The 25,000-nt window shown below is 46.0% G+C and overlaps 77 non-coding genes across 77 annotated transcripts; all 77 read left to right on the top strand.

Annotated features, from left to right (window-relative positions):
• Positions 1-151: 151 nt before the first annotated feature.
• LOC138586351 (5S ribosomal RNA) lies at positions 152-270 on the top strand. Its single transcript, XR_011306434.1, has one exon. It is a non-coding gene; the product is annotated as a 5S ribosomal RNA (ribosomal RNA).
• A 182-nt stretch (positions 271-452) lies between these two features.
• On the top strand, positions 453-571 carry LOC138587498 (5S ribosomal RNA). Its single transcript, XR_011307496.1, has one exon. It is a non-coding gene; the product is annotated as a 5S ribosomal RNA (ribosomal RNA).
• A 182-nt stretch (positions 572-753) lies between these two features.
• Positions 754-872, top strand: LOC138587497 (5S ribosomal RNA). Its single transcript, XR_011307495.1, has one exon. It is a non-coding gene; the product is annotated as a 5S ribosomal RNA (ribosomal RNA).
• A 182-nt stretch (positions 873-1,054) lies between these two features.
• On the top strand, positions 1,055-1,173 carry LOC138586372 (5S ribosomal RNA). Its single transcript, XR_011306454.1, has one exon. It is a non-coding gene; the product is annotated as a 5S ribosomal RNA (ribosomal RNA).
• Positions 1,174-1,355: 182 nt separating this feature from the next.
• Positions 1,356-1,474, top strand: LOC138587123 (5S ribosomal RNA). Its single transcript, XR_011307166.1, has one exon. It is a non-coding gene; the product is annotated as a 5S ribosomal RNA (ribosomal RNA).
• A 182-nt stretch (positions 1,475-1,656) lies between these two features.
• LOC138587496 (5S ribosomal RNA) lies at positions 1,657-1,775 on the top strand. The gene has a single exon (XR_011307494.1). It is a non-coding gene; the product is annotated as a 5S ribosomal RNA (ribosomal RNA).
• A 182-nt stretch (positions 1,776-1,957) lies between these two features.
• On the top strand, positions 1,958-2,076 carry LOC138587495 (5S ribosomal RNA). The gene has a single exon (XR_011307493.1). It is a non-coding gene; the product is annotated as a 5S ribosomal RNA (ribosomal RNA).
• A 182-nt stretch (positions 2,077-2,258) lies between these two features.
• LOC138587494 (5S ribosomal RNA) lies at positions 2,259-2,377 on the top strand. The gene has a single exon (XR_011307492.1). It is a non-coding gene; the product is annotated as a 5S ribosomal RNA (ribosomal RNA).
• A 182-nt stretch (positions 2,378-2,559) lies between these two features.
• On the top strand, positions 2,560-2,678 carry LOC138586603 (5S ribosomal RNA). The gene has a single exon (XR_011306670.1). It is a non-coding gene; the product is annotated as a 5S ribosomal RNA (ribosomal RNA).
• Positions 2,679-2,860: 182 nt separating this feature from the next.
• LOC138587493 (5S ribosomal RNA) lies at positions 2,861-2,979 on the top strand. Its single transcript, XR_011307491.1, has one exon. It is a non-coding gene; the product is annotated as a 5S ribosomal RNA (ribosomal RNA).
• Positions 2,980-3,161: 182 nt separating this feature from the next.
• LOC138587492 (5S ribosomal RNA) lies at positions 3,162-3,280 on the top strand. The gene has a single exon (XR_011307490.1). It is a non-coding gene; the product is annotated as a 5S ribosomal RNA (ribosomal RNA).
• A 182-nt stretch (positions 3,281-3,462) lies between these two features.
• Positions 3,463-3,581, top strand: LOC138587491 (5S ribosomal RNA). The gene has a single exon (XR_011307489.1). It is a non-coding gene; the product is annotated as a 5S ribosomal RNA (ribosomal RNA).
• A 182-nt stretch (positions 3,582-3,763) lies between these two features.
• On the top strand, positions 3,764-3,882 carry LOC138586535 (5S ribosomal RNA). Its single transcript, XR_011306606.1, has one exon. It is a non-coding gene; the product is annotated as a 5S ribosomal RNA (ribosomal RNA).
• A 182-nt stretch (positions 3,883-4,064) lies between these two features.
• On the top strand, positions 4,065-4,183 carry LOC138587490 (5S ribosomal RNA). Its single transcript, XR_011307488.1, has one exon. It is a non-coding gene; the product is annotated as a 5S ribosomal RNA (ribosomal RNA).
• A 182-nt stretch (positions 4,184-4,365) lies between these two features.
• Positions 4,366-4,484, top strand: LOC138587488 (5S ribosomal RNA). The gene has a single exon (XR_011307486.1). It is a non-coding gene; the product is annotated as a 5S ribosomal RNA (ribosomal RNA).
• Positions 4,485-4,666: 182 nt separating this feature from the next.
• LOC138586945 (5S ribosomal RNA) lies at positions 4,667-4,785 on the top strand. The gene has a single exon (XR_011306997.1). It is a non-coding gene; the product is annotated as a 5S ribosomal RNA (ribosomal RNA).
• A 215-nt stretch (positions 4,786-5,000) lies between these two features.
• Positions 5,001-5,119, top strand: LOC138587487 (5S ribosomal RNA). The gene has a single exon (XR_011307485.1). It is a non-coding gene; the product is annotated as a 5S ribosomal RNA (ribosomal RNA).
• Positions 5,120-5,334: 215 nt separating this feature from the next.
• LOC138587485 (5S ribosomal RNA) lies at positions 5,335-5,453 on the top strand. Its single transcript, XR_011307484.1, has one exon. It is a non-coding gene; the product is annotated as a 5S ribosomal RNA (ribosomal RNA).
• A 182-nt stretch (positions 5,454-5,635) lies between these two features.
• On the top strand, positions 5,636-5,754 carry LOC138587484 (5S ribosomal RNA). The gene has a single exon (XR_011307483.1). It is a non-coding gene; the product is annotated as a 5S ribosomal RNA (ribosomal RNA).
• A 182-nt stretch (positions 5,755-5,936) lies between these two features.
• Positions 5,937-6,055, top strand: LOC138586936 (5S ribosomal RNA). Its single transcript, XR_011306988.1, has one exon. It is a non-coding gene; the product is annotated as a 5S ribosomal RNA (ribosomal RNA).
• Positions 6,056-6,237: 182 nt separating this feature from the next.
• On the top strand, positions 6,238-6,356 carry LOC138587483 (5S ribosomal RNA). The gene has a single exon (XR_011307482.1). It is a non-coding gene; the product is annotated as a 5S ribosomal RNA (ribosomal RNA).
• Positions 6,357-6,571: 215 nt separating this feature from the next.
• LOC138587482 (5S ribosomal RNA) lies at positions 6,572-6,690 on the top strand. Its single transcript, XR_011307481.1, has one exon. It is a non-coding gene; the product is annotated as a 5S ribosomal RNA (ribosomal RNA).
• A 182-nt stretch (positions 6,691-6,872) lies between these two features.
• On the top strand, positions 6,873-6,991 carry LOC138587225 (5S ribosomal RNA). Its single transcript, XR_011307263.1, has one exon. It is a non-coding gene; the product is annotated as a 5S ribosomal RNA (ribosomal RNA).
• A 182-nt stretch (positions 6,992-7,173) lies between these two features.
• Positions 7,174-7,292, top strand: LOC138586621 (5S ribosomal RNA). The gene has a single exon (XR_011306687.1). It is a non-coding gene; the product is annotated as a 5S ribosomal RNA (ribosomal RNA).
• A 182-nt stretch (positions 7,293-7,474) lies between these two features.
• Positions 7,475-7,593, top strand: LOC138586679 (5S ribosomal RNA). The gene has a single exon (XR_011306743.1). It is a non-coding gene; the product is annotated as a 5S ribosomal RNA (ribosomal RNA).
• Positions 7,594-7,662: 69 nt separating this feature from the next.
• LOC138587481 (5S ribosomal RNA) lies at positions 7,663-7,781 on the top strand. Its single transcript, XR_011307480.1, has one exon. It is a non-coding gene; the product is annotated as a 5S ribosomal RNA (ribosomal RNA).
• Positions 7,782-7,996: 215 nt separating this feature from the next.
• On the top strand, positions 7,997-8,115 carry LOC138587480 (5S ribosomal RNA). Its single transcript, XR_011307479.1, has one exon. It is a non-coding gene; the product is annotated as a 5S ribosomal RNA (ribosomal RNA).
• Positions 8,116-8,297: 182 nt separating this feature from the next.
• LOC138587216 (5S ribosomal RNA) lies at positions 8,298-8,416 on the top strand. The gene has a single exon (XR_011307254.1). It is a non-coding gene; the product is annotated as a 5S ribosomal RNA (ribosomal RNA).
• Positions 8,417-8,598: 182 nt separating this feature from the next.
• Positions 8,599-8,717, top strand: LOC138587010 (5S ribosomal RNA). Its single transcript, XR_011307059.1, has one exon. It is a non-coding gene; the product is annotated as a 5S ribosomal RNA (ribosomal RNA).
• Positions 8,718-8,932: 215 nt separating this feature from the next.
• LOC138587299 (5S ribosomal RNA) lies at positions 8,933-9,051 on the top strand. The gene has a single exon (XR_011307327.1). It is a non-coding gene; the product is annotated as a 5S ribosomal RNA (ribosomal RNA).
• Positions 9,052-9,233: 182 nt separating this feature from the next.
• Positions 9,234-9,352, top strand: LOC138587479 (5S ribosomal RNA). Its single transcript, XR_011307478.1, has one exon. It is a non-coding gene; the product is annotated as a 5S ribosomal RNA (ribosomal RNA).
• A 182-nt stretch (positions 9,353-9,534) lies between these two features.
• LOC138587478 (5S ribosomal RNA) lies at positions 9,535-9,653 on the top strand. The gene has a single exon (XR_011307477.1). It is a non-coding gene; the product is annotated as a 5S ribosomal RNA (ribosomal RNA).
• A 182-nt stretch (positions 9,654-9,835) lies between these two features.
• Positions 9,836-9,954, top strand: LOC138587476 (5S ribosomal RNA). The gene has a single exon (XR_011307475.1). It is a non-coding gene; the product is annotated as a 5S ribosomal RNA (ribosomal RNA).
• Positions 9,955-10,136: 182 nt separating this feature from the next.
• Positions 10,137-10,255, top strand: LOC138586934 (5S ribosomal RNA). The gene has a single exon (XR_011306986.1). It is a non-coding gene; the product is annotated as a 5S ribosomal RNA (ribosomal RNA).
• Positions 10,256-10,504: 249 nt separating this feature from the next.
• LOC138586880 (5S ribosomal RNA) lies at positions 10,505-10,623 on the top strand. The gene has a single exon (XR_011306936.1). It is a non-coding gene; the product is annotated as a 5S ribosomal RNA (ribosomal RNA).
• A 182-nt stretch (positions 10,624-10,805) lies between these two features.
• LOC138587475 (5S ribosomal RNA) lies at positions 10,806-10,924 on the top strand. The gene has a single exon (XR_011307474.1). It is a non-coding gene; the product is annotated as a 5S ribosomal RNA (ribosomal RNA).
• Positions 10,925-11,106: 182 nt separating this feature from the next.
• LOC138587290 (5S ribosomal RNA) lies at positions 11,107-11,225 on the top strand. The gene has a single exon (XR_011307319.1). It is a non-coding gene; the product is annotated as a 5S ribosomal RNA (ribosomal RNA).
• A 182-nt stretch (positions 11,226-11,407) lies between these two features.
• LOC138587474 (5S ribosomal RNA) lies at positions 11,408-11,526 on the top strand. Its single transcript, XR_011307473.1, has one exon. It is a non-coding gene; the product is annotated as a 5S ribosomal RNA (ribosomal RNA).
• A 182-nt stretch (positions 11,527-11,708) lies between these two features.
• LOC138586768 (5S ribosomal RNA) lies at positions 11,709-11,827 on the top strand. The gene has a single exon (XR_011306829.1). It is a non-coding gene; the product is annotated as a 5S ribosomal RNA (ribosomal RNA).
• A 182-nt stretch (positions 11,828-12,009) lies between these two features.
• LOC138586841 (5S ribosomal RNA) lies at positions 12,010-12,128 on the top strand. The gene has a single exon (XR_011306899.1). It is a non-coding gene; the product is annotated as a 5S ribosomal RNA (ribosomal RNA).
• Positions 12,129-12,310: 182 nt separating this feature from the next.
• LOC138587177 (5S ribosomal RNA) lies at positions 12,311-12,429 on the top strand. Its single transcript, XR_011307217.1, has one exon. It is a non-coding gene; the product is annotated as a 5S ribosomal RNA (ribosomal RNA).
• A 215-nt stretch (positions 12,430-12,644) lies between these two features.
• On the top strand, positions 12,645-12,763 carry LOC138586350 (5S ribosomal RNA). Its single transcript, XR_011306433.1, has one exon. It is a non-coding gene; the product is annotated as a 5S ribosomal RNA (ribosomal RNA).
• A 182-nt stretch (positions 12,764-12,945) lies between these two features.
• On the top strand, positions 12,946-13,064 carry LOC138587473 (5S ribosomal RNA). Its single transcript, XR_011307472.1, has one exon. It is a non-coding gene; the product is annotated as a 5S ribosomal RNA (ribosomal RNA).
• Positions 13,065-13,246: 182 nt separating this feature from the next.
• Positions 13,247-13,365, top strand: LOC138587472 (5S ribosomal RNA). Its single transcript, XR_011307471.1, has one exon. It is a non-coding gene; the product is annotated as a 5S ribosomal RNA (ribosomal RNA).
• Positions 13,366-13,580: 215 nt separating this feature from the next.
• Positions 13,581-13,699, top strand: LOC138586348 (5S ribosomal RNA). Its single transcript, XR_011306431.1, has one exon. It is a non-coding gene; the product is annotated as a 5S ribosomal RNA (ribosomal RNA).
• Positions 13,700-13,881: 182 nt separating this feature from the next.
• Positions 13,882-14,000, top strand: LOC138587471 (5S ribosomal RNA). Its single transcript, XR_011307470.1, has one exon. It is a non-coding gene; the product is annotated as a 5S ribosomal RNA (ribosomal RNA).
• Positions 14,001-14,182: 182 nt separating this feature from the next.
• On the top strand, positions 14,183-14,301 carry LOC138587251 (5S ribosomal RNA). Its single transcript, XR_011307287.1, has one exon. It is a non-coding gene; the product is annotated as a 5S ribosomal RNA (ribosomal RNA).
• A 182-nt stretch (positions 14,302-14,483) lies between these two features.
• On the top strand, positions 14,484-14,601 carry LOC138587338 (5S ribosomal RNA). The gene has a single exon (XR_011307364.1). It is a non-coding gene; the product is annotated as a 5S ribosomal RNA (ribosomal RNA).
• Positions 14,602-14,783: 182 nt separating this feature from the next.
• On the top strand, positions 14,784-14,902 carry LOC138587469 (5S ribosomal RNA). Its single transcript, XR_011307469.1, has one exon. It is a non-coding gene; the product is annotated as a 5S ribosomal RNA (ribosomal RNA).
• Positions 14,903-15,084: 182 nt separating this feature from the next.
• Positions 15,085-15,203, top strand: LOC138587468 (5S ribosomal RNA). The gene has a single exon (XR_011307468.1). It is a non-coding gene; the product is annotated as a 5S ribosomal RNA (ribosomal RNA).
• Positions 15,204-15,385: 182 nt separating this feature from the next.
• On the top strand, positions 15,386-15,504 carry LOC138586481 (5S ribosomal RNA). The gene has a single exon (XR_011306556.1). It is a non-coding gene; the product is annotated as a 5S ribosomal RNA (ribosomal RNA).
• A 182-nt stretch (positions 15,505-15,686) lies between these two features.
• LOC138587467 (5S ribosomal RNA) lies at positions 15,687-15,805 on the top strand. The gene has a single exon (XR_011307467.1). It is a non-coding gene; the product is annotated as a 5S ribosomal RNA (ribosomal RNA).
• Positions 15,806-17,364: 1,559 nt separating this feature from the next.
• LOC138586480 (5S ribosomal RNA) lies at positions 17,365-17,483 on the top strand. Its single transcript, XR_011306555.1, has one exon. It is a non-coding gene; the product is annotated as a 5S ribosomal RNA (ribosomal RNA).
• Positions 17,484-17,665: 182 nt separating this feature from the next.
• LOC138586974 (5S ribosomal RNA) lies at positions 17,666-17,784 on the top strand. Its single transcript, XR_011307025.1, has one exon. It is a non-coding gene; the product is annotated as a 5S ribosomal RNA (ribosomal RNA).
• A 182-nt stretch (positions 17,785-17,966) lies between these two features.
• On the top strand, positions 17,967-18,085 carry LOC138587466 (5S ribosomal RNA). The gene has a single exon (XR_011307466.1). It is a non-coding gene; the product is annotated as a 5S ribosomal RNA (ribosomal RNA).
• A 215-nt stretch (positions 18,086-18,300) lies between these two features.
• On the top strand, positions 18,301-18,419 carry LOC138587464 (5S ribosomal RNA). Its single transcript, XR_011307464.1, has one exon. It is a non-coding gene; the product is annotated as a 5S ribosomal RNA (ribosomal RNA).
• A 215-nt stretch (positions 18,420-18,634) lies between these two features.
• Positions 18,635-18,753, top strand: LOC138587463 (5S ribosomal RNA). Its single transcript, XR_011307463.1, has one exon. It is a non-coding gene; the product is annotated as a 5S ribosomal RNA (ribosomal RNA).
• A 182-nt stretch (positions 18,754-18,935) lies between these two features.
• LOC138586318 (5S ribosomal RNA) lies at positions 18,936-19,054 on the top strand. The gene has a single exon (XR_011306403.1). It is a non-coding gene; the product is annotated as a 5S ribosomal RNA (ribosomal RNA).
• A 182-nt stretch (positions 19,055-19,236) lies between these two features.
• Positions 19,237-19,355, top strand: LOC138586678 (5S ribosomal RNA). Its single transcript, XR_011306742.1, has one exon. It is a non-coding gene; the product is annotated as a 5S ribosomal RNA (ribosomal RNA).
• A 69-nt stretch (positions 19,356-19,424) lies between these two features.
• On the top strand, positions 19,425-19,543 carry LOC138587462 (5S ribosomal RNA). Its single transcript, XR_011307462.1, has one exon. It is a non-coding gene; the product is annotated as a 5S ribosomal RNA (ribosomal RNA).
• Positions 19,544-19,758: 215 nt separating this feature from the next.
• On the top strand, positions 19,759-19,877 carry LOC138587461 (5S ribosomal RNA). The gene has a single exon (XR_011307461.1). It is a non-coding gene; the product is annotated as a 5S ribosomal RNA (ribosomal RNA).
• Positions 19,878-20,091: 214 nt separating this feature from the next.
• LOC138587460 (5S ribosomal RNA) lies at positions 20,092-20,210 on the top strand. The gene has a single exon (XR_011307460.1). It is a non-coding gene; the product is annotated as a 5S ribosomal RNA (ribosomal RNA).
• Positions 20,211-20,392: 182 nt separating this feature from the next.
• On the top strand, positions 20,393-20,511 carry LOC138587459 (5S ribosomal RNA). The gene has a single exon (XR_011307459.1). It is a non-coding gene; the product is annotated as a 5S ribosomal RNA (ribosomal RNA).
• Positions 20,512-20,693: 182 nt separating this feature from the next.
• Positions 20,694-20,812, top strand: LOC138586533 (5S ribosomal RNA). The gene has a single exon (XR_011306605.1). It is a non-coding gene; the product is annotated as a 5S ribosomal RNA (ribosomal RNA).
• Positions 20,813-20,994: 182 nt separating this feature from the next.
• Positions 20,995-21,113, top strand: LOC138587458 (5S ribosomal RNA). The gene has a single exon (XR_011307458.1). It is a non-coding gene; the product is annotated as a 5S ribosomal RNA (ribosomal RNA).
• Positions 21,114-21,295: 182 nt separating this feature from the next.
• Positions 21,296-21,414, top strand: LOC138586973 (5S ribosomal RNA). The gene has a single exon (XR_011307024.1). It is a non-coding gene; the product is annotated as a 5S ribosomal RNA (ribosomal RNA).
• Positions 21,415-21,629: 215 nt separating this feature from the next.
• LOC138587135 (5S ribosomal RNA) lies at positions 21,630-21,748 on the top strand. Its single transcript, XR_011307178.1, has one exon. It is a non-coding gene; the product is annotated as a 5S ribosomal RNA (ribosomal RNA).
• Positions 21,749-21,930: 182 nt separating this feature from the next.
• On the top strand, positions 21,931-22,049 carry LOC138586620 (5S ribosomal RNA). The gene has a single exon (XR_011306686.1). It is a non-coding gene; the product is annotated as a 5S ribosomal RNA (ribosomal RNA).
• Positions 22,050-22,231: 182 nt separating this feature from the next.
• Positions 22,232-22,350, top strand: LOC138587149 (5S ribosomal RNA). Its single transcript, XR_011307191.1, has one exon. It is a non-coding gene; the product is annotated as a 5S ribosomal RNA (ribosomal RNA).
• Positions 22,351-22,532: 182 nt separating this feature from the next.
• On the top strand, positions 22,533-22,651 carry LOC138586564 (5S ribosomal RNA). Its single transcript, XR_011306634.1, has one exon. It is a non-coding gene; the product is annotated as a 5S ribosomal RNA (ribosomal RNA).
• Positions 22,652-22,833: 182 nt separating this feature from the next.
• Positions 22,834-22,952, top strand: LOC138587457 (5S ribosomal RNA). Its single transcript, XR_011307457.1, has one exon. It is a non-coding gene; the product is annotated as a 5S ribosomal RNA (ribosomal RNA).
• A 215-nt stretch (positions 22,953-23,167) lies between these two features.
• Positions 23,168-23,286, top strand: LOC138587057 (5S ribosomal RNA). The gene has a single exon (XR_011307103.1). It is a non-coding gene; the product is annotated as a 5S ribosomal RNA (ribosomal RNA).
• A 182-nt stretch (positions 23,287-23,468) lies between these two features.
• Positions 23,469-23,587, top strand: LOC138587291 (5S ribosomal RNA). Its single transcript, XR_011307320.1, has one exon. It is a non-coding gene; the product is annotated as a 5S ribosomal RNA (ribosomal RNA).
• Positions 23,588-23,802: 215 nt separating this feature from the next.
• Positions 23,803-23,921, top strand: LOC138587456 (5S ribosomal RNA). The gene has a single exon (XR_011307456.1). It is a non-coding gene; the product is annotated as a 5S ribosomal RNA (ribosomal RNA).
• Positions 23,922-24,103: 182 nt separating this feature from the next.
• On the top strand, positions 24,104-24,222 carry LOC138587455 (5S ribosomal RNA). Its single transcript, XR_011307455.1, has one exon. It is a non-coding gene; the product is annotated as a 5S ribosomal RNA (ribosomal RNA).
• A 182-nt stretch (positions 24,223-24,404) lies between these two features.
• Positions 24,405-24,523, top strand: LOC138587452 (5S ribosomal RNA). The gene has a single exon (XR_011307453.1). It is a non-coding gene; the product is annotated as a 5S ribosomal RNA (ribosomal RNA).
• A 182-nt stretch (positions 24,524-24,705) lies between these two features.
• On the top strand, positions 24,706-24,824 carry LOC138586572 (5S ribosomal RNA). The gene has a single exon (XR_011306641.1). It is a non-coding gene; the product is annotated as a 5S ribosomal RNA (ribosomal RNA).
• Positions 24,825-25,000: the final 176 nt, after the last annotated feature.

The following is a 25,000-nucleotide window of genomic DNA, read 5'->3' as shown; positions in this document are numbered from 1 at the left end:
GCTGATGCTGCAGGCCTTGAAAAAGTTTGATCAGACACTCATGTGCAAGAATGCATTGAATTCATCCTAGAAAAAAAACACAGTAACATATGAAGAGATTAAAAAGTGCCCAAATGCATTTTTAAAAGGCCCGATTGAACACACAACTGTCGCTTACGGCCATACCACCCTGAACACGCCCGATCTCGTCTGATCTCGGAAGCTAAGCAGGGTCGGGCCTGGTTAGTACTTGGATGGGAGACCGCCTGGGAATACCAGGTGCTGTAAGCTTTTTCATTTTTCTGTGATGGACAGGAGAGGTGCTGATGCTGCAGGCCTTGAAAAAGTTTGATCAGACACTCATGTGCAAGAATGCATTGAATTCATCCTAGAAAAAAAACACAGTAACATATGAAGAGATTAAAAAGTGCCCAAATGCATTTTTAAAAGGCCCGATTGAACACACAACTGTCGCTTACGGCCATACCACCCTGAACACGCCCGATCTCGTCCGATCTCGGAAGCTAAGCAGGGTCGGGCCTGGTTAGTACTTGGATGGGAGACCGCCTGGGAATACCAGGTGCTGTAAGCTTTTTCATTTTTCTGTGATGGACAGGAGAGGTGCTGATGCTGCAGGCCTTGAAAAAGTTTGATCAGACACTCATGTGCAAGAATGCATTGAATTCATCCTAGAAAAAAAACACAGTAACATATGAAGAGATTAAAAAGTGCCCAAATGCATTTTTAAAAGGCCCGATTGAACACACAACTGTCGCTTACGGCCATACCACCCTGAACACGCCCGATCTCGTCCGATCTCGGAAGCTAAGCAGGGTCGGGCCTGGTTAGTACTTGGATGGGAGACCGCCTGGGAATACCAGGTGCTGTAAGCTTTTTCATTTTTCTGTGATGGACAGGAGAGGTGCTGATGCTGCAGGCCTTGAAAAAGTTGGATCAGACACTCATGTGCAAGAATGCATTGAATTCATCCTAGAAAAAAAACACAGTAACATTTGAAGAGATTAAAAAGTGCCCAAATGCATTTTTAAAAGGCCCGATTGAACACACAACTGTCGCTTACGGCCATACCACCCTGAACACGCCCGATCTCGTCCGATCTCGGAAGCTAAGCAGGGTGGGGCCTGGTTAGTACTTGGATGGGAGACCGCCTGGGAATACCAGGTGCTGTAAGCTTTTTCATTTTTCTGTGATGGACAGGAGAGGTGCTGATGCTGCAGGCCTTGAAAAAGTTTGATCAGACACTCATGTGCAAGAATGCATTGAATTCATCCTAGAAAAAAAACACAGTAACATATGAAGAGATTAAAAAGTGCCCAAATGCATTTTTAAAAGGCCCGATTGAACACACAACTGTCGCTTACGGCCATACTACCCTGAACACGTCCGATCTCGTCCGATCTCGGAAGCTAAGCAGGGTCGGGCCTGGTTAGTACTTGGATGGGAGACCGCCTGGGAATACCAGGTGCTGTAAGCTTTTTCATTTTTCTGTGATGGACAGGAGAGGTGGTGATGCTGCAGGCCTTGAAAAAGTTTGATCAGACACTCATGTGCAAGAATGCATTGAATTCATCCTAGAAAAAAAACACATTAACATATGAAGAGATTAAAAAGTGCCCAAATGCATTTTTAAAAGGCCCGATTGAACACACAACTGTCGCTTACGGCCATACCACCCTGAACACGCCCGATCTCGTCCGATCTCGGAAGCTAAGCAGGGTCGGGCCTGGTTAGTACTTGGATGGGAGACCGCCTGGGAATACCAGGTGCTGTAAGCTTTTTCATTTTTCTGTGATGGACAGGAGAGGTGCTGATGCTGCAGGCCTTGAAAAAGTTTGATCAGACACTCATGTGCAAGAATGCATTGAATTCATCCTAGAAAAAAAACACAGTAACATATGAAGAGATTAAAAAGTGCCCAAATGCATTTTTAAAAGGCCCGATTGAACACACAACTGTCGCTTACGGCCATACCACCCTGAACACGCCCGATCTCGTCCGATCTCGGAAGCTAAGCAGGGTCGGGCCTGGTTAGTACTTGGATGGGAGACCGCCTGGGAATACCAGGTGCTGTAAGCTTTTTCATTTTTCTGTGATGGACAGGAGAGGTGCTGATGCTGCAGGCCTTGAAAAAGTTGGATCAGACACTCATGTGCAAGAATGCATTGAATTCATCCTAGAAAAAAAACACAGTAACATATGAAGAGATTAAAAAGTGCCCAAATGCATTTTTAAAAGGCCCGATTGAACACACAACTGTCGCTTACGGCCATACCACCCTGAACACGCCCGATCTCGTCCGATCTCGGAAGCTAAGCAGGGTCGGGCCTGGTTAGTACTTGGATGGGAGACCGCCTGGGAATACCAGGTGCTGTAAGCTTTTTCATTTTTCTGTGATGGACAGGAGAGGTGCTGATGCTGCAGGCCTTGAAAAAGTTTGATCAGACACTCATGTGCAAGAATGCATTGAATTCATCCTAGAAAAAAAACACAGTAACATATGAAGAGATTAAAAAGTGCCCAAATGCATTTTTAAAAGGCCCGATTGAACACACAACTGTCGCTTACGGCCATACTACCCTGAACACGCCCGATCTCGTCCGATCTCGGAAGCTAAGCAGGGTCGGGCCTGGTTAGTACTTGGATGGGAGACCGCCTGGGAATACCAGGTGCTGTAAGCTTTTTCATTTTTCTGTGATGGACAGGAGAGGTGGTGATGCTGCAGGCCTTGAAAAAGTTTGATCAGACACTCATGTGCAAGAATGCATTGAATTCATCCTAGAAAAAAAACACAGTAACATATGAAGAGATTAAAAAGTGCCCAAATGCATTTTTAAAAGGCCTGATTGAACACACAACTGTCGCTTACGGCCATACCACCCTGAACACGCCCGATCTCGTCCGATCTCGGAAGCTAAGCAGGGTCGGGCCTGGTTAGTACTTGGATGGGAGACCGCCTGGGAATACCAGGTGCTGTAAGCTTTTTCATTTTTCTGTGATGGACAGGAGAGGTGCTGATGCTGCAGGCCTTGAAAAAGTTGGATCAGACACTCATGTGCAAGAATGCATTGAATTCATCCTAGAAAAAAAACACAGTAACATATGAAGAGATTAAAAAGTGCCCAAATGCATTTTTAAAAGGCCCGATTGAACACACAACTGTCGCTTACGGCCATACCACCCTGAACACGCCCGATCTCGTCCGATCTCGGAAGCTAAGCAGGGTCGGGCCTGGTTAGTACTTGGATGGGAGACCGCCTGGGAATACCAGGTGCTGTAAGCTTTTTCATTTTTCTGTGATGGACAGGAGAGGTGCTGATGCTGCAGGCCTTGAAAAAGTTTGATCAGACACTCATGTGCAAGAATGCATTGAATTCATCCAAGAAAAAAAACACAGTAACATATGAAGAGATTAAAAAGTGCCCAAATGCATTTTTAAAAGGCCCGATTGAACACACAACTGTCGCTTACGGCCATACCACCCTGAACACGCCCGATCTCGTCCGATCTCGGAAGCTAAGCAGGGTCGGGCCTGGTTAGTACTTGGATGGGAGACCGCCTGGGAATACCAGGTGCTGTAAGCTTTTTCATTTTTCTGTGATGGACAGGAGAGGTGCTGATGCTGCAGGCCTTGAAAAAGTTTGATCAGACACTCATGTGCAAGAATGCATTGAATTCATCCTAGAAAAAAAACACAGTAACATATGAAGAGATTAAAAAGTGCCCAAATGCATTTTTAAAAGGCCCGATTGAACACACAACTGTCGCTTACGGCCATACCACCCTGAACACGCCCGATCTCCTCCGATCTCGGAAGCTAAGCAGGGTCGGGCCTGGTTAGTACTTGGATGGGAGACCGCCTGGGAATACCAGGTGCTGTAAGCTTTTTCATTTTTCTGTGATGGACAGGAGAGGTGCTGATGCCGCAGGCCTTGAAAAAGTTTGATCAGACACTCATGTGCAAGAATGCATTGAATTCATCCTAGAAAAAAAACACAGTAACATATGAAGAGATTAAAAAGTGCCCAAATGCATTTTTAAAAGGCCCGATTGAACACACAACTGTCGCTTACGGCCATACCACCCTGAACACGCCCGATCTCGTCCGATCTCGGAAGCTAAGCAGGGTCGGGCCTGGTTAGTACTTGGATGGGAGACCGCCTGGGAATACCAGGTGCTGTAAGCTTTTTCATTTTTCTGTGATGGACAGGAGAGGTGCTGATGCTGCAGGCCTTGAAAAAGTTTGATCAGACACTCATGTGCAAGAATGCATTGAATTCATCCTAGAAAAAAAACACAGTAACACATGAAGAGATTAAAAAGTGCCCAAATGCATTTTTAAAAGGCCCGATTGAACACACAACTGTCGCTTACGGCCATACCACCCTGAACACGCCCGATCTCGTCCGATCTCGGAAGCTAAGCAGGGTCGGGCCTGGTTAGTACTTGGATGGGAGACCGCCTGGGAATACCAGGTGCTGTAAGCTTTTTCATTTTTCTGTGATGGACAGGAGAGGAGCTGATGCTGCAGGCCTTGAAAAAGTTTGATCAGACACTCATGTGCAAGAATGCATTGAATTCATCCTAGAAAAAAAACACAGTAACATATGAAGAGATTAAAAAGTGCCCAAATGCATTTTTAAAAGGCCCGATTGAACACACAACTGTCGCTTACGGCCATACCACCCTGAACACGCCCGATCTCGTCCGATCTCGGAAGCTAAGCAGGGTCAGGCCTGGTTAGTACTTGGATGGGAGACCGCCTGGGAATACCAGGTGCTGTAAGCTTTTTCATTTTTCTGTGATGGACAGGAGAGGTACTGATGCTGCAGGCCTTGAAAAAGTTTGATCAGACACGCATGTGCAAGAATGCATTGAATTCATCATCGAAAAAAACCATGACAAAATCTTTGACGAAAACTATAAACAACGTTAAAAATACAGCCACATTCTTGCTGCACCATGCCACGTCTTTAAAAGGCCCGATTGAACACACAACTGTCGCTTACGGCCATACCACCCTGAACACGCCCGATCTCGTCCGATCTCGGAAGCTAAGCAGGGTCGGGCCTGGTTAGTACTTGGATGGGAGACCGCCTGGGAATACCAGGTGCTGTAAGCTTTTTCATTTTTCTGTGATGGACAGGAGAGGTGCTGATGCTGCAGGCCTTGAAAAAGTTTGATCAGACACGCATGTGCAAGAATGCATTGAATTCATCATCGAAAAAAACCATGACAAAATCTTTGACGAAAACTATAAACAACGTTAAAAATACAGCCACATTCTTGCTGCACCATGCCACGTCTTTAAAAGGCCCGATTGAACACACAACTGTCGCTTACGGCCATACCACCCTGAACACGCCCGATCTCGTCCGATCTCGGAAGCTAAGCAGGGTCGGGCCTGGTTAGTACTTGGATGGGAGACCGCCTGGGAATACCAGGTGCTGTAAGCTTTTTCATTTTTCTGTGATGGACAGGAGAGGTGCTGATGCTGCAGGCCTTGAAAAAGTTTGATCAGACACTCATGTGCAAGAATGCATTGAATTCATCCTAGAAAAAAAACTCAGTAACATATGAAGAGATTAAAAAGTGCCCAAATGCATTTTTAAAAGGCCCGATTGAACACACAACTGTCGCTTACGGCCATACCACCCTGAACACGCCCGATCTCGTCCGATCTCGGAAGCTAAGCAGGGTCGGGCCTGGTTAGTACTTGGATGGGAGACCGCCTGGGAATACCAGGTGCTGTAAGCTTTTTCATTTTTCTGTGATGGACAGGAGAGGTGCTGATGCTGCAGGCCTTGAAAAAGTTTGATCAGACACTCATGTGCAAGAATGCATTGAATTCATCCTGGAAAAAAAACACAGTAACATATGAAGAGATTAAAAAGTGCCCAAATGCATTTTTAAAAGGCCTGATTGAACACACAACTGTCGCTTACGGCCATACCACCCTGAACACGCCCGATCTCATCCGATCTCGGAAGCTAAGCAGGGTCGGGCCTGGTTAGTACTTGGATGGGAGACCGCCTGGGAATACCAGGTGCTGTAAGCTTTTTCATTTTTCTGTGATGGACAGGAGAGGTGCTGATGCTGCAGGCCTTGAAAAAGTTGGATCAGACACTCATGTGCAAGAATGCATTGAATTCATCCTAGAAAAAAAACACAGTAACATATGAAGAGATTAAAAAGTGCCCAAATGCATTTTTAAAAGGCCCGATTGAACACACAACTGTCGCTTACGGCCATACCACCCTGAACACGCCCGATCTCGTCCGATCTCGGAAGCTAAGCAGGGTCGGGCCTGGTTAGTACTTGGATGGGAGACCGCCTGGGAATACCAGGTGCTGTAAGCTTTTTCATTTTTCTGTGATGGACAGGAGAGGTGCTGATGCTGCAGGCCTTGAAAAAGTTGGATCAGACACTCATGTGCAAGAATGCATTGAATTCATCATAGAAAAAAACCATGACAAAATCTTTGACGAAAACTATAAACAACGTTAAAAATACAGCCACATTCTTGCTGCACCATGCCACGTCTTTAAAAAGCCCGATTGAACACACAACTGTCGCTTACGGCCATACCACCCTGAACACGCCCGATCTCGTCCGATCTCGGAAGCTAAGCAGGGTCGGGCCTGGTTAGTACTTGGATGGGAGACCGCCTGGGAATACCAGGTGCTGTAAGCTTTTTCATTTTTCTGTGATGGACAGGAGAGGTGCTGATGCTGCAGGCCTTGAAAAAGTTGGATCAGACACTCATGTGCAAGAATGCATTGAATTCATCCTAGAAAAAAAACACAGTAACATATGAAGAGATTAAAAAGTGCCCAAATGCATTTTTAAAAGGCCCGATTGAACACACAACTGTCGCTTACGGCCATACCACCCTCAACACGCCCGATCTCGTCCGATCTCGGATGCTAAGCAGGGTCGGGCCTGGTTAGTACTTGGATGGGAGACCGCCTGGGAATACCAGGTGCTGTAAGCTTTTTCATTTTTCTGTGATGGACAGGAGAGGTGCTGATGCTGCAGGCCTTGAAAAAGTTTGATCAGACACTCATGTGCAAGAATGCATTGAATTCATCCTAGAAAAAAAACACAGTAACATATGAAGAGATTAAAAAGTGCCCAAATGCATTTTTAAAAGGCCCGATTGAACACACAACTGTCACTTACGGCCATACCACCCTGAACACGCCCGATCTCGTCCGATCTCGGAAGCTAAGCAGGGTCGGGCCTGGTTAGTACTTGGATGGGAGACCGCCTGGGAATACCAGGTGCTGTAAGCTTTTTCATTTTTCTGTGATGGACAGGAGAGGTGCTGATGCTGCAGGCCTTGAAAAAGTTGGATCAGACACTCATGTGCAAGAATGCATTGAATTCATCCTAGAAAAAAAACACAGTAACATATGAAGAGATTAAAAAGTGCCCAAATGCATTTTTAAAAGGCCCGATTGAACACACAACTGTCGCTTACGGCCATACCACCCTGAACACGCCCGATCTCGTCCGATCTCGGAAGCTAAGCAGGGTCGGGCCTGGTTAGTACTTGGATGGGAGACCGCCTGGGAATACCAGGTGCTGTAAGACAGATGCCCCACCACATTCTTGCTGCACCATGCCACGTCTTTAAAAGGCCCGATCGAACACACAACTTTCGCTTACGGCCATACCACCCTGAACACGCCCGATCTCGTCCGATCTCGGAAGCTAAGCAGGGTCGGGCCTGGTTAGTACTTGGATGGGAGACCGCCTGGGAATACCAGGTGCTGTAAGCTTTTTCATTTTTCTGTGATGGACAGGAGAGGTGCTGATGCTGCAGGCCTTGAAAAAGTTTGATCAGACACTCATGTGCAAGAATGCATTGAATTCGTCCTAGAAAAAAACCATGACAAAATCTTTGACGAAAACTATAAACAACGTTAAAAATACAGCCACATTCTTGCTGCACCATGCCACGTCTTTAAAAGGCCCGATTGAACACACAACTGTCGCTTACGGCCATACCACCCTGAACACGCCCGATCTCGTCCGATCTCGGAAGCTAAGCAGGGTCGGGCCTGGTTAGTACTTGGATGGGAGACCGCCTGGGAATACCAGGTGCTGTAAGCTTTTTCATTTTTCTGTGATGGACAGGAGAGGTGCTGATGCTGCAGGCCTTGAAAAAGTTTGATCAGACACTCATGTGCAAGAATGCATTGAATTCATCCTAGAAAAAAAACACAGTAACATATGAAGAGATTAAAAAGTGCCCAAATGCATTTTTAAAAGGCCCGATTGAACACACAACTGTCGCTTACGGCCATACCAACCTGAACACGCCCGATCTCGTCCGATCTCGGAAGCTAAGCTGGGTCGGGCCTGGTTAGTACTTGGATGGGAGACCGCCTGGGAATACCAGGTGCTGTAAGCTTTTTCATTTTTCTGTGATGGACAGGAGAGGTGCTGATGCTGCAGGCCTTGAAAAAGTTGGATCAGACACTCATGTGCAAGAATGCATTGAATTCATCCTAGAAAAAAAACACAGTAAAATATGAAGAGATTAAAAAGTGCCAAAATGCATTTTTAAAAGGCCCGATTGAACACACAACTGTCGCGTACAGCCATACCACCCTGAACACGCCCGATCTCGTCTGATCTCGGAAGCTAAGCAGGGTCGGGCCTGGTTAGTACTTGGATGGGAGACCGCCTGGGAATACCAGGTGCTGTAAGCTTTTTCATTTTTCTGTGATGGACAGGAGAGGTGCTGATGCTCCAGGCCTTGAAAAAGTTTGATCAGACACTCATGTGCAAGAATGCATTGAATTCATCATAGAAAAAAACCATGACAAAATCTTTGACGAAAAGTATAAACAACGTTAAAAATACAGCCACATTCTTGCTGCACCATGCCACGTCTTTAAAAGGCCCGATTGAACACACAACTGTCGCTTACGGCCATACCACCCTGAACACGTCCGATCTCGTCCGATTTTGGAAGCTAAGCAGGGTCGGGCCTGGTTAGTACTTGGATGGGAGACCGCCTGGGAATACCAGGTGCTGTAAGCTTTTTCATTTTTCTGTGATGGACAGGAGAGGTGCTGATGCTGCAGGCCTTGAAAAAGTTTGATCAGACACTCATGTGCAAGAATGCATTGAATTCATCCTAGAAAAAAAACACAGTAACATATGAAGAGATTAAAAAGTGCCCAAATGCATTTTTAAAAGGCCTGATTGAACACACAGCTGTCGCTTACGGCCATACCACCCTGAACACGCCCGATCTCGTCCGATCTCGGAAGCTAAGCAGGGTCGGGCCTGGTTAGTACTTGGATGGGAGACCGCCTGGGAATACCAGGTGCTGTAAGCTTTTTCATTTTTCTGTGATGGACAGGAGAGGTGCTGATGCTGCAGGCCTTGAAAAAGTTTGATCAGACACTCATGTGCAAGAATGCATTGAATTCATCCTAGAAAAAAAACACAGTAACATATGAAGAGATTAGAAAGTGCCCAAATGCATTTTTAAAAGGCCCGATTGAACACACAACTGTCGCTTACGGCCATACCACCCTGAACACGCCCGATCTCGTCCGATCTCGGAAGCTAAGCAGGGTCGGGCCTGGTTAGTACTTGGATGGGAGACCGCCTGGGAATACCAGGTGCTGTAAGCTTTTTCATTTTTCTGTGATGGACAGGAGAGGTGCTGATGCTGCAGGCCTTGAAAAAGTTTGATCAGACACTCATGTGCAAGAATGCATTGAATTCATCCTAGAAAAAAAACACAGTAACATATGAAAAGATTAAAAAGTGCCCAAATGCATTTTTAAAAGGCCCGATTGAACACACAACTGTCGCTTACGGCCATACCACCCTGAACACGCCCGATCTCGTCCGATCTCGGAAGCTAAGCAGGGTCGGGCCTGGTTAGTACTTGGATGGGAGACCGCCTGGGAATACCAGGTGCTGTAAGCTTTTTCATTTTTCTGTGATGGACAGAAGAGGTGCTGATGCTGCAGGCCTTGAAAAAGTTTGATCAGACACTCATGTGCAAGAATGCATTGAATTCATCCTAGAAAAAAAACACAGTAACATATGAAGAGATTAAAAAGTGCCCAAATGCATTTTTAAAAGGCCCGATTGAACACACAACTGTCGCTTACGTCCATACCACCCTGAACACGCCCGATCTCGTCCGATCTCGGAAGCTAAGCAGGGTCGGGCCTGGTTAGTACTTGGATGGGAGACCGCCTGGGAATACCAGGTGCTGTAAGCTTTTTCATTTTTCTGTGATGGACAGGAGAGGTGCTGATGCTGCAGGCCTTGAAAAAGTTTGATCAGACACTCATGTGCAAGAATGCATTGAATTCATCATAGAAAAAAACCATGACAAAATCTTTGACGAAAACAATAAACAACGTTAAAAATACAGCCAAATTCAAGAATGTGGTGGGGCAGATGCCCCACCGCATTCTTGCTGCACCATGCCACGTCTTTAAAAGGCCCGATTGAACACACAACTGTCGCTTACGGCCATACCACCCTGAACACGTCCGATCTCGTCTGATCTCGGAAGCTAAGCAGGGTCGGGCCTGGTTAGTACTTGGATGGGAGACCGCCTGGGAATACCAGGTGCTGTAAGCTTTTTCATTTTTCTGTGATGGACAGGAGAGGTGCTGATGCTGCAGGCCTTGAAAAAGTTTGATCAGACACTCATGTGCAAGAATGCATTGAATTCATCCTAGAAAAAAAACACAGTAACATATGAAGAGATTAAAAAGTGCCCAAATGCATTTTTAAAAGGCCCGATTGAACACACAACTGTCGCTTACGGCCATACCACCCTGAACACGCCCGATCTCGTCCGATCTCGGAAGCTAAGCAGGGTCGGGCCTGGTTAGTACTTGGATGGGAGACCGCCTGGGAATACCAGGTGCTGTAAGCTTTTTCATTTTTCTGTGATGGACAGGAGAGGTGCTGATGCTGCAGGCCTTGAAAAAGTTGGATCAGACACTCATGTGCAAGAATGCATTGAATTCATCCTAGAAAAAAAACACAGTATCATATGAAGAGATTAAAAAGTGCCCAAATGCATTTTTAAAAGGCCCGATTGAACACACAACTGTCTCTTACGGCCATACCACCCTGAACACGCCCGATCTCGTCCTATCTCGGAAGCTAAGCAGGGTCGGGCCTGGTTAGTACTTGGATGGGAGACCGCCTGGGAATACCAGGTGCTGTAAGCTTTTTCATTTTTCTGTGATGGACAGGAGAGGTGCTGATGCTGCCGGCCTTGAAAAAGTTTGATCAGACACTCATGTGCAAGAATGCATTGAATTCATCCTAGAAAAAAAACACAGTAACATATGAAGAGATTAAAAAGTGCCCAAATGCATTTTTAAAAGGCCCGATTGAACACACAACTGTCGCTTACGGCCATACCACCCTGAACACGCCCGATCTCGTCCGATCTCGGAAGCTAAGCAGGGTCGGGCCTGGTTAGTACTTGGATGGGAGACCGCCTGGGAATACCAGGTGCTGTAAGCTTTTTCATTTTTCTGTGATGGACAGGAGAGGTGCTGATGCTGCAGGCCTTGAAAAAGTTTGATCAGACACTCATGTGCAAGAATGCATTGAATTCATCCTAAAAAAAAAACACAGTAACATATGAAGAGATTAAAAAGTGCCCAAATGCATTTTTAAAAGGCCCGATTGAACACACAACTGTCGCTTACGGCCATACCACCCTGAACACGTCCGATCTCGTCCGATCTCGGAAGCTAAGCAGGGTCGGGCCTGGTTAGTACTTGGATGGGAGACCGCCTGGGAATACCAGGTGCTGTAAGCTTTTTCATTTTTCTGTGATGGACAGGAGAGGAGCTGATGCTGCAGGCCTTGAAAAAGTTTGATCAGACACTCATGTGCAAGAATGCATTGAATTCATCCTAGAAAAAAAACACAGTAACATATGAAGAGATTAAAAAGTGCCCAAATGCATTTTTAAAAGGCCCGATTGAACACACAACTGTCGCTTACGGCCATACCACCCTGAACATGCCCGATCTCTTCCGATCTCGGAAGCTAAGCAGGGTCGGGCCTGGTTAGTACTTGGATGGGAGACCGCCTGGGAATACCAGGTGCTGTAAGCTTTTTCATTTTTCTGTGATGGACAGGAGAGGTACTGATGCTGCAGGCCTTGAAAAAGTTTGATCAGACACTCATGTGCAAGAATGCATTGAATTCATCCTAGAAAAAAAACTCAGTAACATATGAAGAGATTAAAAAGTGCCCAAATGCATTTTTAAAAGGCCCGATTGAACACACAACTGTCGCTTACGGCCATACCACACTGAACACGCCCGATCTCGTCTGATCTCGGAAGCTAAGCAGGGTCGGGCCTGGTCAGTACTTGGATGGGAGACCGCCTGGGAATACCAGGTGCTGTAAGCTTTTTCATTTTTCTGTGATGGACAGGAGAGGTACTGATGCTGCAGGCCTTGAAAAAGTTTGATCAGACACTCATGTGCAAGAATGCATTGAATTCATCATAGAAAAAAACCATGACAAAATCTTTGACGAAAACTATAAACAACGTTAAAAATGCAGCCACATTCTTGCTGCACCATGCCACGTCTTTAAAAGGCCCGATTGAACACACAACTGTCGCTTACGGCCATACCACCCTGAACACGCCCGATCTCGTCTGATCTCGGAAGCTAAGCAGGGTCGGGCCTGGTTAGTACTTGGATGGGAGACCGCCTGGGAATACCAGGTGCTGTAAGCTTTTTCATTTTTCTGTGATGGACAGGAGAGGTGCTGATGCTGCAGGCCTTGAAAAAGTTTGATCAGACACTCATGTGCAAGAATGCATTGAATTCATCCTAGAAAAAAAACACAGTAACATATGAAGAGATTAAAAAGTGCCCAAATGCATTTTTAAAAGGCCCGATTGAACACACAACTGTCGCTTACGGCCATACCACCCTGAACACGCCCGATCTCGTCCGATCTCGGAAGCTAAGCAGGGTCGGGCCTGGTTAGTACTTGGATGGGAGACCGCCTGGGAATACCAGGTGCTGTAAGCTTTTTCATTTTTCTGTGATGGACAGGAGAGGTGCTGATGCTGCAGGCCTTGAAAAAGTTTGATCAGACACTCATGTGCAAGAATGCATTGAATTCATCCTAGAAAAAAAACACAGTAACATATGAAGAGATTAAAAAGTGCCCAAATGCATTTTTAAAAGGCCCGATTGAACACACAACTGTCGCTTACGGCCATACCACCCTGAACACGCCCGATCTCGTCCGATCTCGGAAGCTAAGCAGGGTCGGGCCTGGTTAGTACTTGGATGGGAGACCGCCTGGGAATACCAGGTGCTGTAAGCTTTTTCATTTTTCTGTGATGGACAGGAGAGGTGCTGATGCTGCAGGCCTTGAAAAAGTTGGATCAGACACTCATGTGCAAGAATGCATTGAATTCATCATAGAAAAAAACCATGACAAAATCTTTGACGAATACTATAAACAACGTTAAAAATACAGCCACATTCTTTCTGCACCATGCCACGTCTTTAAAAGGCCCGATTGAACACACAACTGTCGCTTACGGCCATACCACCCTGAACACGCCCGATCTCGTCTGATCTCGGAAGCTAAGCAGGGTCGGGCCTGGTTAGTACTTGGATGGGAGACCGCCTGGGAATACCAGGTGCTGTAAGCTTTTTCATTTTTCTGTGATGGACAGGAGAGGTGCTGATGCTGCAGGCCTTGAAAAAGTTTGATCAGACACTCATGTGCAAGAATGCATTGAATTCATCCTAGAAAAAAAACACAGTAACATATGAAGAGATTAAAAAGTGCCCAAATGCATTTTTAAAAGGCCCGATTGAACACACAACTGTCGCTTACGGCCATACCACCCTGAACACGCCCGATCTCGTCCGATCTCGGAAGCTAAGCAGGGTCGGGCCTGGTTAGTACTTGGATGGGAGACCGCCTGGGAATACCAGGTGCTGTAAGCTTTTTCATTTTTCTGTGATGGACAGGAGAGGTGCTGATGCTGCAGGCCTTGAAAAAGTTTGATCAGACACTCATGTGCAAGAATGCATTGAATTCATCCTAGAAAAAAAACACAGTAACATATGAAGAGATTAAAAAGTGCCCAAATGCATTTTTAAAAGGCCCGATTGAACACACAACTGTCGCTTACGGCCATACCACCCTGAACACGGCCGATCTCGTCCGATCTTGGAAGCTAAGCAGGGTCGGGCCTGGTTAGTACTTGGATGGGAGACCGCCTGGGAATACCAGGTGCTGTAAGCTTTTTCATTTTTCTGTGATGGACAGGAGAGGTGCTGATGCTGCAGGCCTTGAAAAAGTTTGATCAGACACTCATGTGCAAGAATGCATTGAATTCATCCTAGAAAAAAAACACAGTAACATATGAAGAGATTAAAAAGTGCCCAAATGCATTTTTAAAAGGCCCGATTGAACACACAACTGTCGCTTACGGCCATACCACAAGAACACGCCCGATCTCGTCCGATCTCGGAAGCTAAGCAGGGTCGGGCCTGGTTAGTACTTGGATGGGAGACCGCCTGGGAATACCAGGTGCTGTAAGCTTTTTCATTTTTCTGTGATGGACAGGAGAGGTGCTGATGCTGCAGGCCTTGAAAAAGTTGGATCAGACACTCATGTGCAAGAATGCATTGAATTCATCCTAGAAAAAAAACACAGTAACATATGAAGAGATTAAAAAGTGCCCAAATGCATTTTTAAAAGGCCCGATTGAACACACAACTGTCGCTTACGGCCATACCACCCTGAACACGCCCGATCTCGTCCGATCTCGGAAGCTAAGCAGGGTCGGGCCTGGTTAGTACTTGGATGGGAGACCGCCTGGGAATACCAGGTGCTGTAAGCTTTTTCATTTTTCTGTGATGGACAGGAGAGGTGCTGATGCTGCAGGCCTTGAAAAAGTTGGATCAGACACTCATGTGCAAGAATGCATTGAATTCATCCTAGAAAAAAAACACAGTAACATATGAAGAGATTAAAAAGTGCCCAAATGCATTTTTAAAAGGCCCGATTGAACACACAACTGTCGCTTACGGCCATACCACCCTGAACACGCCCGATCTCGTCCGATCTCGGAAGCTAAGCAGGGTCGGGCCTGGTTAGTACTTGGATGGGAGACCGCCTGGGAATACCAGGTGCTGTAAGCTTTTTCATTTTTCTGTGATGGACAGGAGAGGAGCTGATGCTGCAGGCCTTGAAAAAGTTTGATCAGACACTCATGTGCAAGAATGCATTGAATTCATCCTAGAAAAAAAACACAGTAACATATGAAGAGATTAAAAAGTGCCCAAATGCATTTTTAAAAGGCCCGATTGAACACACAACTGTCGCTTACGGCCATACCACCCTGAACATGCCCGATCTCGTCCGATCTCGGAAGCTAAGCAGGGTCGGGCCTGGTTAGTACTTGGATGGGAGACCGCCTGGGAATACCAGGTGCTGTAAGCTTTTTCATTTTTCTGTGATGGACAGGAGAGGTACTGATGCTGCAGGCCTTGAAAAAGTTTGATCAGACACTCATGTGCAAGAATGCATTGAATTCATCCTAGAAAAAAAACTCAGTAACATATGAAGAGATTAAAAAGTGCCCAAATGCATTTTTAAAAGGCCCGATTGAACACACAACTGTCGCTTACGGCCATACCACCCTGAACACGCCCGATCTCGTCCGATCTCGGAAGCTAAGCAGGGTCGGGCCTGGTTAGTACTTGGATGGGAGACCGCCTGGGAATACCAGGTGCTGTAAGCTTTTTCATTTTTCTGTGATGGACAGGAGAGGTACTGATGCTGCAGGCCTTGAAAAAGTTTGATCAGACACTCATGTGCAAGAATGCATTGAATTCATCATAGAAAAAAACCATGACAAAATCTTTGACGAAAACTATAAACAACGTTAAAAATACAGCCACATTCTTGCTGCACCATGCCACGTCTTTAAAAGGCCCGATTGAACACACAACTGTCGCTTACGGCCATACCACCCTGAACACGCCCGATCTCGTCCGATCTCGGAAGCTAAGCAGGGTCGGGCCTGGTTAGTACTTAGACTTAGACTTAGACTTAGACTCAACTTTATTGATCCCTTTGGGATGACTCCCTCTGGGAAATTCAGTCTCCAGCAGCTTATACAGTACAATACAATAGGAAAGAATCAGCACACAGAGGGTAAAAAATAAAGGTCAAAATATATATATCTATCGATATATATATATATATATAAAAAAGTACAAAATTAGATAACAAAATATATAAAATATACACTCTTAGAAAATGTACAAGTAAACAGTGGGTAATAGTTCAATTAAACTAAATTAGGTTATTGCACTGTGGTATTAGGTTATTGCACTGTGGTGAGAGATTATTGCACATTGACAGATTTTTATTGCACATATGACCCTTTGAGAAATAAATAAATATTACTATTGAATAAAAGAAGTTAACTACTATTAACTTTGTGAGCTGAATTAGTGGCTACCGCTTGTGAGAGAGTCTGTCCCTGTTACCTCCTCCCCCTAAGTGAGGAGTTGTACAGCCTGATGGCATGAGGGACAAAGGAGTTCTTCAGTCGGTTAGTCCTGCACTTTGGAAGGAGCAGTCTCTCACTGAACAGGCTCCTCTGGTTGCTGATGACGGTGTGCAGAGGGTGGCTGGCATTGTCCATAATGTCCAACAGTTTGTTTAGTGTCCTTGTCTCTGCCACCGTCACCAGAGGGTCCAGCTTCATGCCGATCACAGAGCCGGCTCGCCTGATCAGTTTATCCAGTCTGGATGTGTCCTTCTTGGATGTGCTGCCTCCCCAGCACACTACAGTGTAAAAGAGGACACTGGCAACCACAGACTGGTAAAACATCCGCAGCAGTTTGCTGCAGATGTTAAAAGACCGCAGTCTCCTTAGGAAGTACATCCTGCCTTGTGTCTTCCCGTACAGGTGGCTGGTGTGTGTTGACCAGTCCAGTTTGTTGTCCAGACACAGCCCGAGGTATTTGTAGGAGTCCACACTCTCCACCTCAGCTCCCTCTAGTAGGACTGGTCTCGGCTTCGGTCTGGACCTCCCAAAGTCTATGACCAGCTCCTTTGTCTTAGACTTGGATGGGAGACCGCCTGGGAATACCAGGTGCTGTAAGCTTTTTCATTTTTCTGTGATGGACAGAAGAGGTGCTGATGCTGCAGGCCTTGAAAAAGTTTGATCAGACACTCATGTGCAAGAATGCATTGAATTCATCCTAGAAAAAAAACACAGTAACATATGAAGAGATTAAAAAGTGCCCAAATGCATTTTTAAAAGGCCCGATTGAACACACAACTGTCGCTTACGGCCATACCACCCTGAACATGCCCGATCTCGTCCGATCTCGGAAGCTAAGCAGGGTCGGGCCTGGTTAGTACTTGGATGGGAGACCGCCTGGGAATACCAGGTGCTGTAAGCTTTTTCATTTTTCTGTGATGGACAGGAGAGGTGCTGATGCTGCAGGCCTTGAAAAAGTTTGATCAGACACTCATGTGCAAGAATGCATTGAATTCATCCTAGAAAAAAAACACAGTAACATATGAAGAGATTAAAAAGTGCCCAAATGCATTTTTAAAAGGCCCGATTGAACACACAACTGTCGCTTACGGCCATACCACCCTGAACACGCCCGATCTCGTCCGATCTCGGAAACTAAGCAGGGTCGGGCCTGGTTAGTACTTGGATGGGAGACCGCCTGGGAATACCAGGTGCTGTAAGCTTTTTCATTTTTCTGTGATGGACAGGAGAGGTGCTGATGCTGCAGGCCTTGAAAAAGTTTGATCAGACACTCATGTGCAAGAATGCATTGAATTCATCCTAGAAAAAAAACACAGTAACATATGAAGAGATTAAAAAGTGCCCAAATGCATTTTTAAAAGGCCCGATTGAACACACAACTGTCGCTTACGGCCATACCACCCTGAACACGCCCGATCTCGTCCGATCTCGGAAGCTAAGCAGGGTCGGGCCTGGTTAGTACTTGGATGGGAGACCGCCTGGGAATACCAGGTGCTGTAAGCTTTTTCATTTTTCTGTGATGGACAGGAGAGGTGCTGATGCTGCAGGCCTTGAAAAAGTTTGATCAGACACTCATGTGCAAGAATGCATTGAATTCATCATAGAAAAAAACCATGACAAAATCTTTGACGAAAACTATAAACAACGTTAAAAATACAGCCACATTCTTGCTGCACCATGCCACGTCTTTAAAAGGCCCGATTGAACACACAACTGTCGCTTACGGCCATACCACCCTGAACACGCCCGATCTCGTCCGATCTCGGAAGCTAAGCAGGGTCGGGCCTGGTTAGTACTTGGATGGGAGACCGCCTGGGAATACCAGGTGCTGTAAGCTTTTTCATTTTTCTGTGATGGACAGGAGAGGTGCTTATGCTGCAGGCCTTGAAAAAGTTTGATCAGACACTCATGTGCAAGAATGCATTGAATTCATCATAGAAAAAAACCATGACAAAATCTTTGACGAAAACTATAAACAACGTTAAAAATACAGCCACATTCTTGCTGCACCATGCCACGTCTTTAAAAGGCCCGATTGAACACACAACTGTCGCTTACGGCCATACCACCCTGAACACGCCCGATCTCGTCCGATCTCGGAAGCTAAGCAGGGTCGGGCCTGGTTAGTACTTGGATGGGAGACCGCCTGGGAATACCAGGTGCTGTAAGCTTTTTCATTTTTCTGTGATGGACAGGAGAGGTGCTGATGCTGCAGGCCTTGAAAAAGTTTGAGCAGACACTCATGTGCAAGAATGCATTGAATTCATCCTAGAAAAAAAACACAGTAACATATGAAGAGATTAAAAAGTGCCCAAATGCATTTTTAAAAGGCCCGATTGAACACACAACTGTCGCTTACAGCCATACCACCCTGAACACGCCCGATCTCGTCCGATCTCGGAAGCTAAGCAGGGTCGGGCCTGGTTAGTACTTGGATGGGAGACCGCCTGGGAATACCAGGTGCTGTAAGCTTTTTCATTTTTCTATGATGGACAGGAGAGGTGCTGATGCTGCAGGCCTTGAAAAAGTTTGATCAGACACTCATGTGCAAGAATGCATTGAATTGATCCTAGAAAAAAAACACAGTAACATATGAAGAGATTAAAAAGTGCCCAAATGCATTTTTAAAAGGCCCGATTGAACACACAACTGTCGCTTACGGCCATACCACCCTGAACACGCCCGATCTCGTCCGATCTCGGAAGCTAAGCAGGGTCGGGCCTGGTTAGTACTTGGATGGGAGACCGCCTGGGAATACCAGGTGCTGTAAGACAGATGCCCCACCACATTCTTGCTGCACCATGCCACGTCTTTAAAAGGCCCGATCGAACACACAACTTTCGCTTACGGCCATACCACCCTGAACACGCCCGATCTCGTCCGATCTCGGAAGCTAAGCAGGGTCGGGCCTGGTTAGTACTTGGATGGGAGACCGCCTGGGAATACCAGGTGCTGTAAGCTTTTTCATTTTTCTGTGATGGACAGGAGAGGTGCTGATGCTGCAGGCCTTGAAAAAGTTTGATCAGACACTCATGTGCAAGAATGCATTGAATTCGTCCTAGAAAAAAACCATGACAAAATCTTTGACGAAAACTATAAACAACGTTAAAAATACAGCCACATTCTTGCTGCACCATGCCACGTCTTTAAAAGGCCCGATTGAACACACAACTGTCGCTTACGGCCATACCACCCTGAACACGCCCGATCTCGTCCGATCTCGGAAGCTAAGCAGGGTCGGGCCTGGTTAGTACTTGGATGGGAGACCGCCTGGGAATACCAGGTGCTGTAAGCTTTTTCATTTTTCTGTGATGGACAGGAGAGGTGCTGATGCTGCAGGCCTTGAAAAAGTTTGATCAGACACTCATGTGCAAGAATGCATTGAATTCTATTAGAAAAAAACCATGACAAAATCTTTGACGAAAACTATAAACAACGTTAAAAATACAGCCACATTCTTGCTGCACCATGCCACGTCTTTAAAAGGCCCGATTGAACACACAACTGTCGCTTACGGCCATACCACCCTGAACACGCCCGATCTCGTCCGATCTCGGAAGCTAAGCAGGGTCGGGCCTGGTTAGTACTTGGATGGGAGACCGCCTGGGAATACCAGGTGCTGTAAGCTTTTTCATTTTTCTGTGATGGACAGGAGAGGTGCTGATGCTGCAGGCCTTGAAAAAGTTTGATCAGACACTCATGTGCAAGAATGCATTGAATTCATCCTAGAAAAAAAACACAGTAACATATGAAGAGATTAAAAAGTGCCCAAATGCATTTTTAAAAGGCCCGATTGAACACACAACTGTTGCTTACGGCCATACCACCCTGAACACGCCCGATCTCGTCCGATCTCGGAAGCTAAGCAGGGTCGGGCCTGGTTAGTACTTGGATGGGAGACCGCCTGGGAATACCAGGTGCTGTAAGCTTTTTCATTTTTCTGTGATGGACAGGAGAGGTGCTGATGCTGCAGGCCTTGAAAAAGTTAGATCAGACACTCATGTGCAAGAATGCATTGAATTCATCCTAGAAAAAAAACTCAGTAACATATGAAGAGATTAAAAAGTGCCCAAATGCATTTTTAAAAGGCCCGATTGAACACACAACTGTCGCTTACGGCCATACCACCCTGAACACGCCCGATCTCCTCCGATCTCGGAAGCTAAGCAGGGTCGGGCCTGGTTAGTACTTGGATGGGAGACCGCCTGGGAATACCAGGTGCTGTAAGCTCTTTCATTTTTCTGTGATGGACAGGAGAGGTGCTGATGCTGCAGGCCTTGAAAAAGTTTGATCAGACACTCATGTGCAAGAATGCATTGAATTCATCCTAGAAAAAAAACACAGTAACATATGAAGAGATTAAAAAGTGCCCAAATGCATTTTTAAAAGGCCCGATTGAACACACAACTGTCGCTTACGGCCATACCACCCTGAACACGCCCGATCTCGTCCGATCTCGGAAGCTAAGCAGGGTCGGGCCTGGTTAGTACTTGGATGGGAGACCGCCTGGGAATACCAGGTGCTGTAAGCTCTTTCATTTTTCTGTGATGGACAGGAGAGGTGCTGATGCTGCAGGCCTTGAAAAAGTTTGATCAGACACTCATGTGCAAGAATGCATTGAATTCATCCTAGAAAAAAAACACAGTAACATATGAAGAGATTAAAAAGTGCCCAAATGCATTTTTAAAAGGCCCGATTGAACACACAACTGTCGCTTACGGCCATACCACCCTGAACACGCCCGATCTCGTCCGATCTCGGAAACTAAGCAGGGTCGGGCCTGGTTAGTACTTGGATGGGAGACCGCCTGGGAATACCAGGTGCTGTAAGCTTTTTAATTTTTCTGTGATGGACAGGAGAGGTGCTGATGCTGCAGGCCTTGAAAAAGTTTGATCAGACACTCATGTGCAAGAATGCATTGAATTCATCATAGAAAAAAACCATGACAAAATCTTTGACGAAAACTATAAACAACGTTAAAAATACAGCCACATTCTTGCTGCACCATACCACGTCTTTAAAAGGCCCGATTGAACACACAACTGTCGCTTACGGCCATACCACCCTGAACACGCCCGATCTCGTCCGATCTCGGAAGCTAAGCAGGGTCGGGCCTGGTTAGTACTTGGATGGGAGACCGCCTGGGAATACCAGGTGCTCTAAGCTTTTTCATTTTTCTGTGATGGACAGGAGAGGTGCTGATGCTGCAGGCCTTGAAAAAGTTTGATCAGACACTCATGTGCAAGAATGCATTGAATTCATCCTAGAAAAAAAACACAGTAACATATGAAGAGATTAAAAAGTGCCCAAATGCATTTTTAAAAGGCCCGATTGAACACACAACTGTCACTTACGGCCATACCACCCTGAACACGCCCGATCTCGTCCGATCTCGGAAGCTAAGCAGGGTCGGGCCTGGTTAGTACTTGGATGGGAGACCGCCTGGGAATACCAGGTGCTGTAAGCTTTTTCATTTTTCTGTGATGGACAGGAGAGGTGCTGATGCTGCAGGCCTTGAAAAAGTTTGATCAGACACTCATGTGCAAGAATGCATTGAATTCATCCTAGAAAAAAAACACAGTAACATATGAAGAGATTAAAAAGTGCCCAAATGCATTTTTAAAAGGCCCGATTGAACACACAACTGTCGCTTACGGCCATACCACCCTGAACACGCCCGATCTCGTCCGATCTCGGAAGCTAAGCAGGGTCGCGCCTGGTTAGTACTTGGATGGGAGACCGCCTGGGAATACCAGGTGCTGTAAGCTTTTTCATTTTTCTGTGATGGACAGGAGAGGTGCTGATGCTGCAGGCCTTGAAAAAGTTTGATCAGACACTCATGTGCAAGAATGCATTGAATTCATCCTAGAAAAAAAACACAGTAACATATGAAGAGATTAAAAAGTGCCCAAATGCATTTTTAAAAGGCCCGATTGAACACACAACTGTTGCTTACGGCCATGCCACCCTGAACACGCCCGATCTCGTCCGATCTCGGAAGCTAAGCAGGGTCGGGCCTGGTTAGTACTTGGATGGGAGACCGCCTGGGAATACCAGGTGCTGTAAGCTTTTTCATTTTTCTGTGATGGACAGGAGAGGTGCTGATGCTGCAGGCCTTGAAAAAGTTTGATCAGACACTCATGTGCAAGAATGCATTGAATTCATCCTAGAAAAAAAACACAGTAACATATGAAGAGATTAAAAAGTGCCCAAATGCATTTTTAAAAGGCCCGATTGAACACACAACTGTCGCTTACGGCCATACCACCCTGAACACGCCCGATCTCGTCCGATCTCGGAAGCTAAGCAGGGTCGGGCCTGGTTAGTACTTGGATGGGAGACCGCCTGGGAATACCAGGTGCTGTAAGCTTTTTCATTTTTCTGTGATGGACAGGAGAGGTGCTGATGCTGCAGGCCTTGAAAAAGTTTGATCAGACACTCATGTACAAGAATGCATTGAATTCATCATAGAAAAAAACCATGACAATATCTTTGACGAAAACTATAAACAACGTTAAAAATACAGCCACATTCTTGCTGCACCATGCCACGTCTTTAAAAGGCCCGATTGAACACACAACTGTCGCTTACGGCCATACCACCCTGAACACGCCCGATCTCGTCCGATCTCGGAAGCTATGCAGGGTCGGGCCTGGTTAGTACTTGGATGGGAGACCGCCTGGGAATACCAGGTGCTGTAAGCTTTTTCATTTTTCTGTGATGGACAGGAGAGGTACTGATGCTGCAGGCCTTGAAAAAGTTTGATCAGACACTCATGTGCAAGAATGCATTGAATTCATCCTAGAAAAAAAACTCAGTAACATATGAAGAGATTAAAAAGTGCCCAAATGCATTTTTAAAAGGCCCGATTGAACACACAACTGTCGCTTACGGCCATACCACCCTGAACACGCCCGATCTCGTCCGATCTCGGAAGCTAAGCAGGGTCAGGCCTTGTTAGTACTTGGATGGGAGACCGCCTGGGAATACCAGGTGCTGTAAGCTTTTTCATTTTTCTGTGATGGACAGGAGAGGTACTGATGCTGCAGGCCTTGAAAAAGTTGGATCAGACACTCATGTGCAAGAATGCATTGAATTCATCATAGAAAAAAACCATGACAAAATCTTTGACGAAAACTATAAACAACGTTAAAAATACAGCCACATTCTTGCTGCACCATGCCACGTCTTTAAAAGGCCCGATTGAACACACAACTGTCGCTTACGGCCATACCACCCTGAACACGCCCGATCTCGTCCGATCTCGGAAGCTAAGCAGGGTCGGGCCTGGTTAGTACTTGGATGGGAGACCGCCTGGGAATACCAGGTGCTGTAAGCTTTTTCATTTTTCTGTGATGGACAGGAGAGGTGCTGATGCTGCAGGCCTTGAAAAAGTTTGATCAGACACTCATGTGCAAGAATGCATTGAATTCATCCTAGAAAAAAAACACAGTAACATATGAAGAGATTAAAAAGTGCCCAAATGCATTTTTAAAAGGCCCGATTGAACACACAACTGTCGCTTACGGCCATACCACCCTGAACACGCCCGATCTCGTCCGATCTCGGAAGCTAAGCAGGGTCGGGCCTGGTTAGTACTTGGATGGGAGACCGCCTGGGAATACCAGGTGCTGTAAGCTTTTTCATTTTTCTGTGATGGACAGGAGAGGTGCTGATGCTGCAGGCCTTGAAAAAGTTTGATCAGACACTCATGTGCAAGAATGCATTGAATTCATCCTAGAAAAAAAACACAGTAACATATGAAGAGATTAAAAAGTGCCCAAATGCATTTTTAAAAGGCCCGATTGAACACACAACTGTCGCTTACGGCCATACCACCCTGAACACGCCCGATCTCGTCCGATCTCGGAAGCTAAGCAGGGTCGGGCCTGGTTAGTACTTGGATGGGAGACCGCCTGGGAATACCAGGTGCTGTAAGCTTTTTCATTTTTCTGTGATGGACAGGAGAGGTGCTGATGCTGCAGGCCTTGAAAAAGTTTGATCAGACACTCATGTGCAAGAATGCATTGAATTCATCCTAGAAAAAAAACACAGTAACATATGAAGAGATTAAAAAGTGCCCAAATGCATTTTTAAAAGGCCCGATTGAACACACAACTGTCGCTTACGGCCATACCACCCTGAACACGCCTGATCTCGTCCGATCTCGGAAGCTAAGCAGGGTCGGGCCTGGTTAGTACTTGGATGGGAGACCGCCTGGGAATACCAGGTGCTGTAAGCTTTTTCATTTTTCTGTGATGGACAGGAGAGGTGCTGATGCTGCAGGCCTTGAAAAAGTTTGATCAGACACTCATGTGCAAGAATGCATTGAATTCATCCTAGAAAAAAAACAAAGTAACATATGAAGAGATTAAAAAGTGCCCAAATGCATTTTTAAAAGGCCCGATTGAACACACA

The sequence above is a fragment of the Semicossyphus pulcher genome, unplaced genomic scaffold (genome assembly GCF_022749685.1).
Source record: "Semicossyphus pulcher isolate SPU_LCO1_2020_fin unplaced genomic scaffold, fSemPul1.0.p SCAF_11, whole genome shotgun sequence".
NCBI lineage: Eukaryota > Metazoa > Chordata > Actinopteri > Labriformes > Labridae > Semicossyphus > Semicossyphus pulcher.
Note: the sequence above shows the minus strand (reverse complement) of the source record. Positions and strands in the feature narration are given on the sequence as shown.